Source organism: Notamacropus eugenii, chromosome 2 (assembly GCF_028372415.1).
Source record: "Notamacropus eugenii isolate mMacEug1 chromosome 2, mMacEug1.pri_v2, whole genome shotgun sequence".
NCBI lineage: Eukaryota > Metazoa > Chordata > Mammalia > Diprotodontia > Macropodidae > Notamacropus > Notamacropus eugenii.
In genome coordinates this window covers 147,197,425-147,213,670 of record NC_092873.1, presented here as the reverse complement: position 1 = coordinate 147,213,670, position 16,246 = coordinate 147,197,425, and the positions used below count along the sequence as shown (strand labels likewise).

The window sequence follows — 16,246 nt, the reverse complement described above, 5'->3', positions numbered from 1 at the left end:
GGGAAAAGTGAAGCTTACTCTATTCACATATGTTTTAAGGAGGGAATAACATGCTCACTAAATTTGGTATGAAAATCTATCTTACACTACAGGAAAGTAGGGGAGAAGGGGATAAGTAGGATGAGGGGGATGTAGAAGAGAGGGCAAATGGGAGAAGGGAGTAACTAGAAGTAAACACTTTTGGGAAGGACAAGGTCAAATGAGAGAACAGAAGAAAGGGGGGAACAGGGTAGGATGGAGGACAATATAGTTAGTCTTACACTACATGACTATTATGGAAGTCTTTCGCAAAGCAACACATATACAACCTGTATTGAATTGCATGACTTCTCAGTGGGGATGGATAGGGAGGAAAGGAAGGAGAGAAGTTGGAATTCAAAGTATTAGAAATGAATGTTGAGAATTATTTGCATATAACTGGGAAATTAGAAATACAGGCCATGGGGTATAGAAATTTATCTTGCCCTGCAAGAAAATAGAGAAGATAGGGATAACGGAGGAGTGGGGGGTGATAGAAGGGAGGGTACATTGAGGGAAGGGGTAATCAGAATGCAAGGTATTATGGGGTGGGGGGAAGGGAGAGATGGGGAGAAAAATTGAAACTCAAAATTTTGTGGAAATGAATGTCAAAATCTAAAAATAAATAAATCAATAAATAACAAACTAGAAAGCTTAAAAACAAAGAATTTCACCAAAAAGATTCAATGTGACAGAACTATTAAAAATAAATAAATAAATAAAATAAAATGGGAAAAAGAACATTGACTGTTCTTCATGGTAGGCCATGGAAAGAGCCACAGTGAAATCAGCACTTCTTCAAATAATTCTTTTTCAAATAACCCTTGAGCTCTGGTGAGAGATTGAGATCTTAACAATGTTGATCAAATAGGAGATTTCACTTTAGAAAAGAGGTGGGAAATCTGTGGTATAGAGGCCACATGTGGCCTTTTAGGTCCCTGGGTGGGGCCTTTTGACTAAGTCCAAGTTTTATAGAACAAATCCTTTTATTAAGGGGATTTGTTCTGTGAAGTTTGGATTCAGCGAAAGGGTTGCACTTGAGGACCTAGAGGGTCACATGGCAGGTTCCCCACCCCACCTTTAGACAATAATTCACACTTTCAAAATATTTTTACGATCTCTAATTTATGATACTCATATCTACATTTTAGGTCAATATTTTCATCATCGTACAAAGAAAGTAAGGCATAGCAGGGTTTGATGAATTAGTTAAGATCCAGCAACCAGAGTTTAACTTTAAGAATTCCTGACTCCTGGCTCCATATCACAGCGTTTGAGTAATTTAGAGCAATTAACTTTCTGATATGGGAGGTTGTTATGTAAAGTAATCACATCTGAGAATGGGACTTTGGGGAGTGATTTGATAAAAATTGCACCGTCCTCCTGTTCATAAACAAAGATTGTAGTCCTGGGTTATGTTTTCAGCCTCTGAGAGGACCTGGCAATAGCTCCTATTGTGTGCAGCTATCTTTAGTTATTTGACTATGTCTGTCACCTGCTATGGTTTTTCCTTGTCAAGAAGGAAGGGTTGCCTAGTAAAGCAGTATCTGCCTTAGGTACTGGCAAGCAAAGCAGGGAGAAAGAAAATGAGAAACAGAACCTGCTGTCTCATTTGTGTGACCTTGAGGTGGGAAAATCTTTGGAAGCAACGTTGAATTTGATTGAGGAGAAGATAATAAAATCTGTGAATTTCTCTTTGAGAAGATATTTGATCTGCTCCTTTCTTTATCATCGTAATTATGAAGGCATTATCACAAAGAAAAAGAAATTCTCATCAGGAGATAGAAAACTCTTCGGAGCAATTGTCAGGAATGACAGACTCAACCTTAGAAAAGACAGATGTAATTGCAACAGAACAAAAGAGAGATAGGACACAGTATGCATAAGTGTGTGTGTCTATATACATGCATATGTATATATATACACACACATACACATACATATATACATATACATGTTATGTATATACCATACACACATTTGCATGTCTGCAGAGATAGGGATATATAGAGATAGATATGTACATATCTACATATTTATCTACATCCATTTACATGGGTAAGTATATGTACATATATATCCTATATATATATGAGAGAGATGTGCATATATATATACATACATGGGTATGTATGTATAGACATAGAAATACAGAAATATTTCCATAAACATGTTTAGAAATTCATTCTGTAGGACTTTATTTTCAAAAGTCATTAAAGGAATAATATGATATACTACTTCCTTACAAAAAAGAACAAAGAAAAGATGAATTCCAAAACATTTCTGATTAGGTGAGGCCCTCATTTTGGAAATGGCTATGCATAAGTAACCTAATATCTCTTGATTTTCATGGGGTTAAAGAATGTTGCCAAATCTTGAAAAGTATAAAATAGGAAACCTTTCCAATTAAGTAATGAGAGAAGACAAGACATCTGCTACTATGAGATAAACTATACCATTGGGGTATTGTGAGTTACAAGGTGCCAAATACTTTCATCGACCTGGGCTTCTCCTCTCTGAGAGGAACATATGTCGTAGAGCTCCCTGTTGTGATTACTAAAAATATAACTAAATTTAGGACAAAGTTTATTATTGTCTCCTCTGCATAATGCCAGAGGCTGGTCTGAACTTGCCTGGTCCTGCAAAAGGAACCCTAAAGACAGAGCTTAAAAAAGAATCAATCCATATTTCTTTAGTAAACCAATAGATTTAAGATCTGTAATCTCTTCATACTTTCACAAGGACTGATTTCAATCTGTCCAGGCCTTTCCATCAAGTTGGGCTTTTGTCCATGGTCACCTATGAATTTACAGGTCCACTCAACGAGCTTTAGACCTTTCTGACATTCTCTTGAAATTGTGTAGATACTAGTCAGGGACAGTGGGCTATGTCTCGTTATACACTCTTTCTAAAAAATGACCACCTCATAAATTTTTTTTCAATCAGCTGTTTCTTTGATTACTTTTGTAATACAGATTCTTCTGCTTAAACTCTGTTTTGTTGAGTATTTGTAGCATCTGTTCATGCCTAGCATATGCCTCTCTATCAAAATCACAATGAATCTGAGTTGAGACAGTAAAATCCTCACAAAGACTTCTCTGGGGTGGGGGGTGGGATTAAAAGAATTTTTAAATGTGCATTTTATTTATTTTATTATAATGTAAAATATCTTTAAAATCATTTCTTTTAATGTTGAACTCCAAATTCTTTTACTTCCCTCCGTCCCTTTCCCTTCTTTCTGAGAAGGCAAGCAATTTGATTTGGTTTACACATGTCACTAATGGAGAACATTTCCATATTAGCCATATTACATAAAAGACAAAAATATACTTCAAACTGCATCCAAGGTCATGTGAATATGTTTTGCTTTAAATTGGAAAGTCTTTCATTCTTTGTCATTAGAAATATTATATTTAATTATTTATATTGAAGTTTTTAGCATAGAGTGTCTGCTTTAATTTATGTTCCTAGGGATTATTTCTTTTAATAGGGTCTTTGTTTTCTACGTTCAAAGTCCTGACCAGTTTTTTTCTTTACATTATTTATTGCATTAGAGTGAACAGGTTCCTTAATGAAATCTTTAAGTTGTTTCTACATATTTCATATTAGAAATAATTGTTTTGTTTTTCATGTTTGTGCATGTTTTTCTCTAAAAGTCATTTTATTCTTTTTTCAAAAAAAGATTCTTTTTCACTTCTACATACTTCCATTCCCAATCAGTTGTTTCCTCTCCCCACCCCCTCACTTTTGTTAGGAATTGCAATATGTATTCAAGCAGGAGTGTGTGTGTGTGTGTGTGTGTGTGTGAGGGTGTGTGTCTTCTATCACTTATTTCTGTTTTAAAGTCCATAAGTTCTTCTTTCCCAAATCTTACTTCTTTCTTGAACTACTGAGGAACATCCCACTGGGTTTGCATACTCTTGGGAAAAAGGTGAACTCCTTTGCCTCATCAGATGATAACTCATTTTCCTCTGCATTGCAATATTTGTTCATAGATGCTTATACGTGTTTAGAAGAACTGAAGACCATATTCCCTTCTAATTATTAATATGTTCCCTGTTCATGTACCTGTTTATGATCCAGGTCTTTAACCAACTTTTTTTCCTCCTGATAACGTTGACAATTTCAGGCCCCTTCCTTCTATATTCTCCTGATGCTTACTTTCTGATTTGTTCTCTTTAATGTCATGTTACCTAAAGGCTAGAACTCAAAGATGTCCCATACTTTTTCCATGCTGGGGATTTCTTTTTGTCCTGGCCTTAGTCTCTACCAAAGTGACTTTTGGGGGAATGAGTACAATTCCAGATGCCTTTTGCTCAAGCCTAGTAGAGCACTGTACATGCTGGCACCAGCCTGTAGTCCCCTCTCTTTCTTAGTTCTTTAACTTATAACTGCTTTAATAACAGGCAGAGCAAATTTCTGCTTTTCTATATCTCCATATTCTTTGCACAGCATTGAGCAGGGTGGGGAACTTGCAGCCTCAAGGCCACATATGACCCTTTAGTTCCTCAAATGTGGTCCTTTTACTGAATCAGGGTAACACTTGAGGACTTATAGGGCCATATGTGGCCTCGAGGCCATAGGTTCCCCCACCCTTGGCATAGAGAGACAGAAATTAGTTCTTTGTTTGATGTCATATAATGGTAAAATGTAGGCAAAGGCTTTTGAATGCTGATAGAAACCACAGCAGTAGCAAAGGAATTACTCAGTACATCCTGGAACACAAACTTATGGAACCTATTATGCAGGCCTGCCAGAACAAGAGACCAGGGATTAATCTTCTCTGAATCAGTTTTCTACCTTATTAGTGTCTTGTAAAATCCTTGATGCCTTGAAGACGGCTGAAATTAGTTTATCTCTTTCATATTTCTCATTTTGGATACATTTGAGGGATAATACAGATCAGTGAAAATAGTTCATCACCTCCTTGTTAATCATATGACTTATCTCAAGTCACTTTTGTCAAATCAAGTTCTTACTAAATCTTAACACTGTGCTAAGTGCTGAGAATGCAAAAAATAAAATGAAGCAAAGCAATGGTTGCCCTCTAGGAAAGAACTATGTAATGGAGGAGACAGCTTATACACAATAATACACAAACAATATATACACAGAATAAATTGAAGGTAACCTCAGAAATAAAGCACTAGCCTTAAGGGTGTTGATGGTGGTTCAGAAATGCATCTCGTAAAAGAAAAATATTATATGAGACTTGAAGTCAGGAAAGCCATGAAGCAGAGACAAGGAAGAAATGCATTCCAAGTATAGAGGATGGCCAGTGAAAATGTATAAAATTAGGAAATGGAATATTATGTTTAAGGAATAGCAAGGAAATGGATGTCACTGGAATGCAGAGTATGTGGATTTGAGTAAGGTATAAGAAGCTTGGAAAAGACTAGTAGGTCTATATCTGAAAGAGCTATCTTTTTTAAGAAAAGGAAAATATATTTACAGGAGCTCTTTTAGTGGTGGCAAAGAATTGGAAATTGAAGGGATGAGTGTCAAATGGGAAATGGTTGAATAAGCTGTATAAGATGGTGATGAAATGATACTGTGATTAGGAAATTATGATCAAGATGCTGTAAGAAACACATGGAAAGACTTACATGAACTGGTGCAAAGTGAAATGTGCAAAATAAGAACATTGTATACACTAACAGCACTATTGTAAGATGATCTGCTGTGAATAACTTAGGTATTTTAAGTAATACAGTGCTCAAAGACAATTCTGTAGGATTTGTGATGAAAGGTGTTGTCCATCTCCAAAGAAAGAAGTAGTGAAGCCTGAATAGAGATCAAAGATACTTTTTCTTTATTTTTCTTGTTTCTTCTTCTTTGTTTGTCTGTGTTTTCTTTCACAGAATGACTTTCATGGAAATACATTTTGCATGACTACACATGTATAACCAACGTCAAATTGTTTGCCTTCTCAACGGGGGAAAGGGAGGGAGAGAGGGAATTTGGAACTCAAAATCTGAAAAAAAATGTTAAAACAGTTTTTACATGTAATTAGGAAAAATTAAATTTAAATAAGATTTTTAAAACTAAATTAAAAATAAAGATAAATTTTTAACCAAAAATAAAAGCTTGGAAAAGTAGGAAAGATCCAAGTTTTGAAGAGCTTTAATATGCAAACAGAGCAATTTATATTTTATCTTGTAGGTAATAGTTTCTGAAATAGATTGAGTAGTAGGATGACATGGTTAACCTTATACTTTTGGATGATTACTTACAAAATCAAATGTTCAACATAATACAGTAAGGAGAGATGTTAACTTGGGGCAAAGAAACTAATCAAATGGCCATTCCAATGGAAGATGTAGGAGATGATGAGGACTTACAAATGGAGTGGTGGCAATTTCAGGAGAGTAGGGGGATGCATAAAAGATATTGCAGAGGAGAAATAGATAGGACTTGTCAACAGTATGGATATGGGCAAGGGCGTTGAGAGTTAGGGAGGATTCTTAGGTTGTGAGCCTGAGATACTAGGAGGATGATGTTGCCTTCTACAGTAATAGGAAAGGTAGGAGGTAGGTACAGTTTAGAGGAAAAGATAATTGGAAATATTGGGCTGAATGTACCTATTATAAATCCAGTTTGAGAAGTCTCAAAGCAATAGTGGAACTGGAGATTAACTGAGTGACTGGGGAAAAATGGGTAGAATTGAGAAACATCAACATAGAGATTGTAATTGAATCTATAGGAGCCTGATGAGTTCATCAAATGAGTTCATCAAATCATCCAGTCTAATCTTTCATATATCTATATGTATTTGTATAACCCATTTGTAGGTTGTTTTTTTTCTTTAAGAATGTTCATATCTTTTGATCACTTATTTATTAAGGAATGACATTTATTCTTACATATTACTGTTAGTGATCTATCTTAGATATTACATCCTCATCTGAGAAATGTGATGCAAATGCATTTTCTCTAGTTTACCATTTCCCTTCTTATGGAAAATTCATTTATTTTGATTGTAAGAACCTTTCTAATTTCATGTAAACAAAAAATTAGCTCTTATAATTGCTTCTATCTCTTGTTTTCTTAATAATTACTTTCCTGGGGGGGGGGGAGGGAGCAGAGCCAAGATGACCAAGTAGAAAGACACAGATATGGAGGCTCTCCCCACACAGCCCATAAAATACCTGGAGAGAGGGACTCTCAAAAAATTCTGAAGTAGCAGAAGTGGAGAACAACAGAGTGGAGGAGATTTCCAGCCCAAGGTGACCTGAAAGGCCCACGAGAAAAGTCTGTTGCACCAGATGCAGAGCAGAGCCCAGCTCAGCCTTGGCCTCGGTGCGCAGCTCAGTGAACAGCCCTTGGGGGCAGAATCTTTAGTAGCAGAATCTCCAGTCCCAGCAGCAGCAGGTTCGCAGATCCCTCAACCCACAGGCACCAAAGGTCAGTGACGGGGTTTTTTCAGCTGGCCAGGAAGGGAGAAGGGCCTTCCATAGCTCTGGCCTCAGGCAGTTGCTGCAGAGGCTACATTAGCAGGTGCAGCAGCCAGATTCATTGTTGGAGCGTAAAAACCCTGGGGGCACTGAGGAGATGATTCTTGCCTGGACCCTGTGTGGAGGCCCTGGGGGAGCTGGTCTTTGTCTCACACTGAATGGTGGCCCTGCTCATCCAACTTATCTGAAAATCAGCCCCCAGTGCTGACTTGGTGGAACTGGAGGCCAGGTGACTGTGAAGAAGTAATTGCTAAGATTCTGGGCACAAAAATCCCTCTCTACACCCAGACCAGTACACGTTTGATTGTGCCACACTGGAAGAACTGAGATCTTACAGATTCCCAGAGTATACCCTACTCTTGACAAAGGACCCAAAAGTCAAGTAACTGGTTGGGGAAAATGCACAAAAAAGGGAAAAAAATAAGATCATAGAAGGTTACTTTCTTGGTGAACAGATATCTTCTCCCATTCTTTGAGATGAGGAAGAACAATGCTTACCATCAGGGTAAGACATAAAAGTCAAGGCTTCTGTATCCCAAAAATCCAAAATAAATATTCAATGGATTCAGGCCATGGAAGAGCTCAAAAAGGATTTTGAAAATCAAGTAAGAGAGGTGGAGGAAAAATTGGGAAGAGAAATGAGAGAGATGCAAGAAAAGCATGAAAAGTGGGTCAACACCTTGCTAAAGGAGACCCAAAAAAATGCTGAAAAAAAAATAACACCTTGAAAAATAGGCTAACTCAATTGGCAAAAGAGGTTCAAAAAGCCAATGAGGAGAAGAATGCTTTAAAAAACAGAATTACCCAAATGGAAAAGGAGGTTCAAAAGCTCACTGAAGAAAATAGTTCTTTCAAAATTCGAATGGAACAGAAGGAAGCTAATGACTTTATGAGAGACCAAGAAATCACAAAACAATACCAAAAGAATGAAAAAATGGAAGTTAATGTGAAATATCTCGTAAAAACAACTGACCTGGAACATAGATCCAGGAGGGACAATTTAAAAATTATGGGACTTCCTGAAAGCCTTGATCAAAAAAGAGCTTAGACATCATCTTTCATGAAGTTATCAAGGAAAACTGCTCTGATATTCTAGAACCAGGGGGCAAAATAAGTATTGAAAGAATCCACAAATCACCTCCTGAAAGAGATCCAAAAAGAGAAACTCCTAGGAACATTGTGGCCAAATTCCAGAGTTCCCTGGTCAAGGAGAAAATATTACAAGCAGCTAGAAAGAAACAATTCAAGTATTGTGGAAATACAGTCAGGATAACACAAGATCTATCAGCTTCTACATTAATGGCTCAAAAGGAATTAGGACTAAACCAAGAATCACCTACCCAGCAAAACTAATTATAATACTTCAGGGGAAAAATGGTCTTTCATTGAAATAGAGGACTTTCAAGCATTCTTGATGAAAAGACCAGAGCTGAAAAGAAAATTTGACTTCAAACACAAGAATGAAGTGAAGCATGAAAAGGTAAACAGCAAAGAGAAGTCATAAGGGACTTACTAAAGTTGAACTATTTGCATTCCTACATGGAAAGACAATATTTGTAACTCTTGAAACTTTTTTCAGTATGTGGGGTAGTTGGCGGGATTACACACACACACACACACACACACACAGAGCACAGGGTGAATTGAATAGGATGGGATCATATCTTAAAATAATGAAATTAAGCAGTGAGAAAGAACTATATTGGGAGGAGAAAGGGAGAAATGGAATGGGGCAAATTTTCTCTCATAAAAGAGGCAAGTAAAAGACTTAAGTGGAGGAAAAAAGAAGGGAGGTGAGAGAAAAAACTTGAAGCTTACTCTCATCACATTCGAATAAAGTAAGGAATAAAATGCACACTCATTTTGGTGTGAAAACCTATCCTACAGTACAGGATGGCAGGGGAGAAGGGGATAAGCAGGGTGGGAGGGTATAATGGAAGGAAGAGCAGTGGGAGGAGGGAACACTCTTGGGGAGAGATATAATCAAAAGAGAGAATAGAAGCAATGGGGGGCAGGATAGGATGGAGGGAAATATAGTTAGTCTTACACAACACAACTATTATGAAAGTCATTTGCAAAACTACCCAGATGTGGCCTATATTGAATTGCTTGCCTTCCCAAAGGGAATGAGTGGAGAGGGAGGGATGAAGAGAAGTTGGAAGTCAAAGTTTTAGGAACAATTGTTGAGTATTGTTCTTGCAACTAGGAAATAAGAAATACAGGTAATGGGGTATAAAAATTTATCTTGCCCTTCAGGACAAAAAAAAAGATGGGGATAAGGGAAAGGAGGGATGTTAGAAGGAAGGACAGATTGGTGATAGGGGTAATTAGAATGCTCGGCATTTTGGGGTGTGGGGAGGGGAGAAATGGGGAGAAAATTTGGAACCCAAAATTTTGTGGAAATGAATGTTGAAAACTTAAATAAATTTAAATACAAAAAAAGAATTACTTTCCTACCTGTAGCTAATAAGAACATATGATCTGCTTTTCTCTTTTCTTTGATGCAACAATTTATTTATTAACTAACCTATTTATTTTAGTTTTCAATATTAATTTCCATAAGATTTTGATTTCCAGATTTTCTTCCCATCTCTCCCCTCCCATCACTTTGAAATGGCATTCATTCTGATTATCCCTTTCCTCAGATTGCCATCCCTTTTTACACCTCTCTCTTCTATTATCCCCTTTCCCCTTCCTTTCTTGTGGGACAAGGTAGATTTCTATACACCATTGATTATGTATCTTATTTCCCAGTTGCATGTAAAAACAATTTTTAACATTTGTTTTTAAAACTTTGAGTTCCAAATTTTCTTCCTTATTCCCTTTCCACCCATCCCCATTGAGAAGGTAAGTAATTCAATATAGGTTATACATATGTAGTTATGCAAAACACTTCTATAATAGTCATGTTGTGGAAGACTAACTATTTTTCCCTCCATCTTCTTCCAGCTCCCACTTATTCTATTTTCAGATTTGACCCTGTACCTGTTCAAAAGTGCTTGCTTCTGACTACCAACTTCCCCAATCAGCCTTCCCTTGTATCAACCCCCACTTACCTTCTCCCCCCTTACTTTCCTGTAGGGTAAGATACACAGTTGAGTGTGTGTGTTATTCCTTCCTTAAACCAAATCAATGAGAGTAAGGTTCACTAACTCCAAATCACCTTGCACCCTTCCCCTCCTCTGTGAAAGCTCTTGCCTCTTTTATATGAAAGAATTTACTCCATTCTATCTCTCCCTTTCTTCTCCCAATATATTCCTCTCTCATCCCTTAATTTTATTTTTAGTTATCATTGCTTCATATTCAACTCACCCTGCACCATCTATCTATCTGTCTATCTATCTATCTATCTATCCATTTCCTTCAACTGCCTGAATGCTAAGCAATGTCTCATGAGACCTCATGAATTACAAATATCAGCTTTTTATGTAGGAATGTAACCAGTTCAAATTTAATAAATCCCTTAGGATATCTATTCTTTGTTTATCTTTCCATGCTTCTCTTGATTCTTGTATCTGGAAGTCAAATTTTCTATTCAGCTGTCATCTTTTTGGCAAGAATGCTTGAAAGTACTTTATTTCATTGAAATTCCATTTTTGCCTTTAAGTATTATACTCAATTTTATTGGGTAAGTGATTTTTGGTTTTAATCCTAGCTCCTTGAATGTCCACAGTATCATGTTCCAAACCCTTCAGTTCCTTTATATAGAAGATGCTAGAGCTTATGTTATCATGATTGTATTTGTTTCTTTCTGGCTGCTTGCAATATTTTCTGCTTCATCTGGGAACTTTGGAATTTGGCGGCAACATTCCTAGCAGTTTCCCTTTCGTGATCTCTTTTGGCAATGAATGGATTCTTTCCATTTCTGTTTTCCATTCTGATTCTAGAATATCAGGGCAGTTATACTTGATAAATTCTTGAAAGATGATGTCTAAGCTCTGTTTTTATTGTTGTTTTCAGGTATTCAAATCATTTTAAAATTATTTCTCCTGGTTCTATTTTCCAGGTCAGTGGTTTTTCCCAATGAGATATTTCTGTATATAAACTGATACAAATTTGTATAAAATATATATATTTAATATATATTATATTTATACAAAAATATATATTATTATATATAAAAATATAAATTTATTTATTTTCAGTTATCAACATTAACTTACACAACATTTTGAATTTCACATTTTCTTCCCATCTCCCCCTTATCCCCACTCCAGGACTGTATGTATTCTCATTGCCCTTTCCTTCAATCTGTCCTCCCTTTTCTCTCCTCCCCATCCCTTCCCTTCTGTTTTCCTGAAGGGTAAGATAGATTTCTATACCCCATTGCTCATATATCGTATTTCATAGTTGCATGTAAAAATAACCTCTAATTTTCATTTGTAAAACTTTGAGATCTTCATTCTCTCTCTTACCAACTCCCCACCCATCCTCACTGAGAAGCCAAGTAATTCAAGAAAGGTTATATATGTGTGGTCCTGCAAGATACCTCCATAGCAGCCCTGTTGTGAAAGACTAACAACGTTTTCCTCTATCCTGTCCTTCCCTTCATTTATTCTATTTTCTTCTTTGACCTATTCCTCTATCAAAGCGTTTGCTTCCAATTGCCCCTTCTCCTAATCGGCTGTCTCTTCTATTATCCCCACTCTTGTGTCCCCTCCCCCCTATTTTCTTGTAGGAAAAGATAAACTTCCATACCCAAATGAGTGTGTATTTTATTCCCTCCTGAATCCAAATTTGAGAACAGGAATGTTCATTTATCCCCTCTCACCTTCCCCTTCTTCCCCTCCATTGTAAAACCTCTTTCCTGTCTCTGTTATGTGATATGATTTACTACATTCTACCTCTCTCTTTCTGCTAATACATTCCTCTAAACTTTTAATTTTCTTTTGCAGATATAATTCCTTCCTATTCAGCTCACCCAGTATGCTCTATCTCTCTGTTTTCCTCTCCATATATACTTAATTTCAATTTTAATAATATCCTTATGCTTTCTCTTTCCTGTTTACCTTTTCATGCTTCTCTTGATTCTTGTATTTAAAAATCAAATTTTCTATTCAGCTCCAGTCTTTTCAACAAGAATGATTGGATATTCTCTAGTTCATTGAAGTTCCATTTTTTCCTCTGAAGTATTGTATTTAGTTTTGCTGGGTAGGTGATTCTTGGTTTTAATTCTATCTCTTTCACCTCTGGAATAACATATTCCAAGCCCTCCAATCCCTTAGTGTAGAAGTTGCTAAATAGTGTGTAATGCTGATTGTGCATCCACATTACTTGAATTCTTTCTTTCTGGCTGCTTGCAATATTTTCTCCTTGATTTTGGAACTCTGGAATTTGGCTAGAATATTTCTAGGAGTTTTCCTTTTGGTGTCTCTTTCAGGAGATGATCTGTGGATTCTTTTCATATCTATTTTAGCCTCTGGTTCTAGAATATCAGGGTAGTTTTCCTTGATAATTTCCTGAAAGAAGATGTCTAGATTTTTTTTGTCATAGCTTTCAGGTAGTCCAATAATTTTAAAATTATTTCTCATGGATCCATTTTCCAGATTAGTTGTTTTTTTCCCCCAATTTTCTTCTTTTGACTGTATGCTTTCATATTCCTCTTCATCAGTGAAGAAAGAAAATACCTCTTAATCAAGAATGTAAGAATTTTCAGTCTGTTTCTTTTTCCAATTACTTGACTTTTGAGCTTTGTTAAATGGATGGCTACAGAAGTCACCTCTGCTTCAGCAGTGGCTGAAGAAGCCCTTGGGCTAGTGCTGGACCACTCTCCCCTCTCAGCTATGTGAGAGACCCTTCCCACTGAGGTTTGAAGCTGTCTTTAGTGTTTGTGGATTGAGAAGTGAGGAATCCATAGCAATCTCCTGTTTGATAGACCCATGGTCCCCAGCTTCTGGGATAAGAACAAAAATTGCTGGGAAAACCTGAAAAACAGTATGGCAGAAGCTAGGCATAGACCAATGCCTGACAACATACACAAGAATAAAGTCCAAATGGCTACATGATCTATGTATAAAGATTGATACTGTAAACAAATTCACGGACCAAAGAATAGTGCATTTATCAGCCTTATAGAGAAAGGAAGAATATTTGCTTGAACAAGAGATAGAAGACATTATGAAGTGAAAAATGGATAATTTTGATTATATTAAATTCAAAAGTTTTTGCACAAGCAAACCCAATGCAACCAAGATTAGAAAGGAAGCAGAAAACTGGGAAAGAACTTTTGCAACTAGTGCCTGTGATAAAGGCCTCATCTCTAAAATATATAGAGAACTGAATCAAATGTACAAGAATACAAATCATTCCCCAATTGAGAAATGGTCAAAGGATATGAACAGCCAGTTTTCAGAGGAAGAAATCAAAGCTATCTACAATCATATAAAAAATGCTCTAAATCACTATTAATTAGAAAGATGCAAATCGAAACAACTCTGAGACAGCACATCACATCTATCAGATTGGCTAACACGATAAAAGGAAGATGATAAATGTTGGAGAAGATGTAAGAGAGTTGGAATATGAATTCATTGTCAGTGAGCTGTGAGCTGATCAAACTATTCTGGAGAGCAGTTTGGAACTATGTGCAAAGGACTACAAAAATGTCCGTACCCTTTGACCCATCAATGCCACTTCTAGGACTATATCCCCAAAACAGCATAAAAATGAGAAAGGGTCCCACATGTACAAAAGTATTTATAGCAGCACTCTTTGTGATGGCCAAAAACTGAAAATCAAGGGGATGCCCATCAATAGGGAAATGGCTGAATAAATTGTGGCATATGAATATAATGGAATACTATTGTGCTGTAAGAAATGATAATAGAAGACTTCAAAGAGGCCTGGAAAAACATATATGAACTGATGCTGAGCAAAAGGATCAGAACCAGGAGAACTTTATACACAGCAACAACTACAGTGTGCAAGTAATTTTTATGGTAGACTTAGAACTTCATTGCAATGCAAGGACTTAAAAAATTCCCAATTGTCTCTAACAGCAAAGATGCCATCCACATCCAGAGAAAGAACTATAGTGATCACTGGATGTAGCAGATCATTTTATTTTCTATTACATTTTGGTTTGTTATATGATTTCTCCCATTGATTTTAATTTTTCTATGCAACACGACTATAGTGAAAATGTATTTAACAGGAATGTATGTGTAGAACCCATATAAAATTGTGTGCTGACTTGAGGAGGGAGATGGTAGGAAGAGGGGAAGGAGGAGGAGGGAGGGTGAAAAATCTAAGTTATATGGAAGTGGTTGTAGAACACTGAAAACAAATAAAATAATAATAATAATTTTAAAAAAGAAAAGGAAGAACAATAGACAAAAAATAAAACAGAGAAGTGAGGAATCAACATCATCTGCCAGCAGTTCCATCACCTAAGGCATGCTTCCACTCAGTCCATGCACCCAGCATGACCAAACTGCACTTCACTCTTAAACTGGTTCAATAGACCTGTACTGTTAACTTTCTTTTGCTGGAAATTTGCTTTAGTGTACCAGTTTGTGGCTTCTGCTGCTCTAGAATTTGTTTAAAGTCATTTTGAACAAGTTTATTGAGAGTTTTAGGGAGATAGTTGTAGCAGGTCTTTGTACTTAGCCATCTTGGTTCCCTGAACTACATAATCCCCAATGAGATATTTCACATTGTCTTCTATTTTTTTCATTCTTTTGTTTCTGTTTTATAATGACTCATAAAGTCATTAGCTTCTAATTGCTCCATTCTAATTTTTAAGAAATTATTTTCTTCAGTGATATTTTAGACCTCCTTTTCCATTTGTCCAATCTTGCTTTTTAAGGCCTTTTTCTCCTTATTTGCTTTTTGGATCTCTTTTGCCATTAGGGTTAGGTTATTTTTAAAGACGTTATTTTCTCCAGTATTTTTGTGGGGGTATCCTTTATCAAGGAGTTGACTCATTTTTCATAATTTTCTTGCATCACTGTCATTTCTTTTCCCAAGTTTCCTTCTACTACTCTTATTTGCTTTTCAAAATCTTTTTTGAGCTCTTCCATGGCCTATGACAAATTCACATTTTTCTTGGAGGCTTTTGATGTAGAAATTTTGACTTTGTTGCCTTCTTCTGGTTGTATGTTTTGTTCTTTGTCACCAAAGTAAGATTCTATAGTCTCAGTTTTGTTTTGTTTTGTTTTTTCACACTGTTTGCTCATGTTCCCAGCCAAATACTTGGCTTTCTTACTCTTTGTCAAGGTAGAGCTCTGCTTCCAATGGGGCTATGGGTGGGGGTGGTTAACTGTCCCAGACTTCAGGGTTTTTGTATCAACTGCTTAATTTCCACCATCTGTGGGCCCAAAGCTCCAGAAGCAGCCACTGCTGCTGTTACCAGAGGTACCACCTCCTCTTCTGCCCCAGGGCTGGGGCTAGATCCTACCCAGACCAGATCCCACAGAGTTTTCCCACTGACTTTCTAGGCTCGTTAGTATTTGTAGGTTGAAAAGTTTGAGAACTACCCCAGCTGCCAGCGATTCCATTCCCTGATGCCTGCTCTGACCCGGTTTGTACTGGCACAGCCCATGCTCAACTCTACTCTCAGCCTGTAATGATAGATGCTTCCTGTCAACCTTCCAGGCTTTTTCGGGCTGGAGATTTGTTTCACTCCATCATTCTATTTATTTCACTCCAACTAGAATTTGTTTAGCGTGATTTTACAGGTATTTAGAGGGGTTTGGAGGGACAGTTCCAAACTGCTTTTACTCCACCATTTTGGCTTTGCCCCAGTCTGATTTTTCTCTTGTAATATTTTATGG

The 16,246-nt window shown here is 36.7% G+C and overlaps 1 long non-coding RNA gene across 1 annotated transcript in view; it reads right to left on the bottom strand.

Moving 5' to 3' along the window:
* LOC140523708 (uncharacterized) overlaps nucleotides 1–16,246 on the bottom strand; it is a 182,663-nt gene that overhangs the window by 65,113 nt on the left and 101,304 nt on the right. The window lies entirely within an intron of this gene.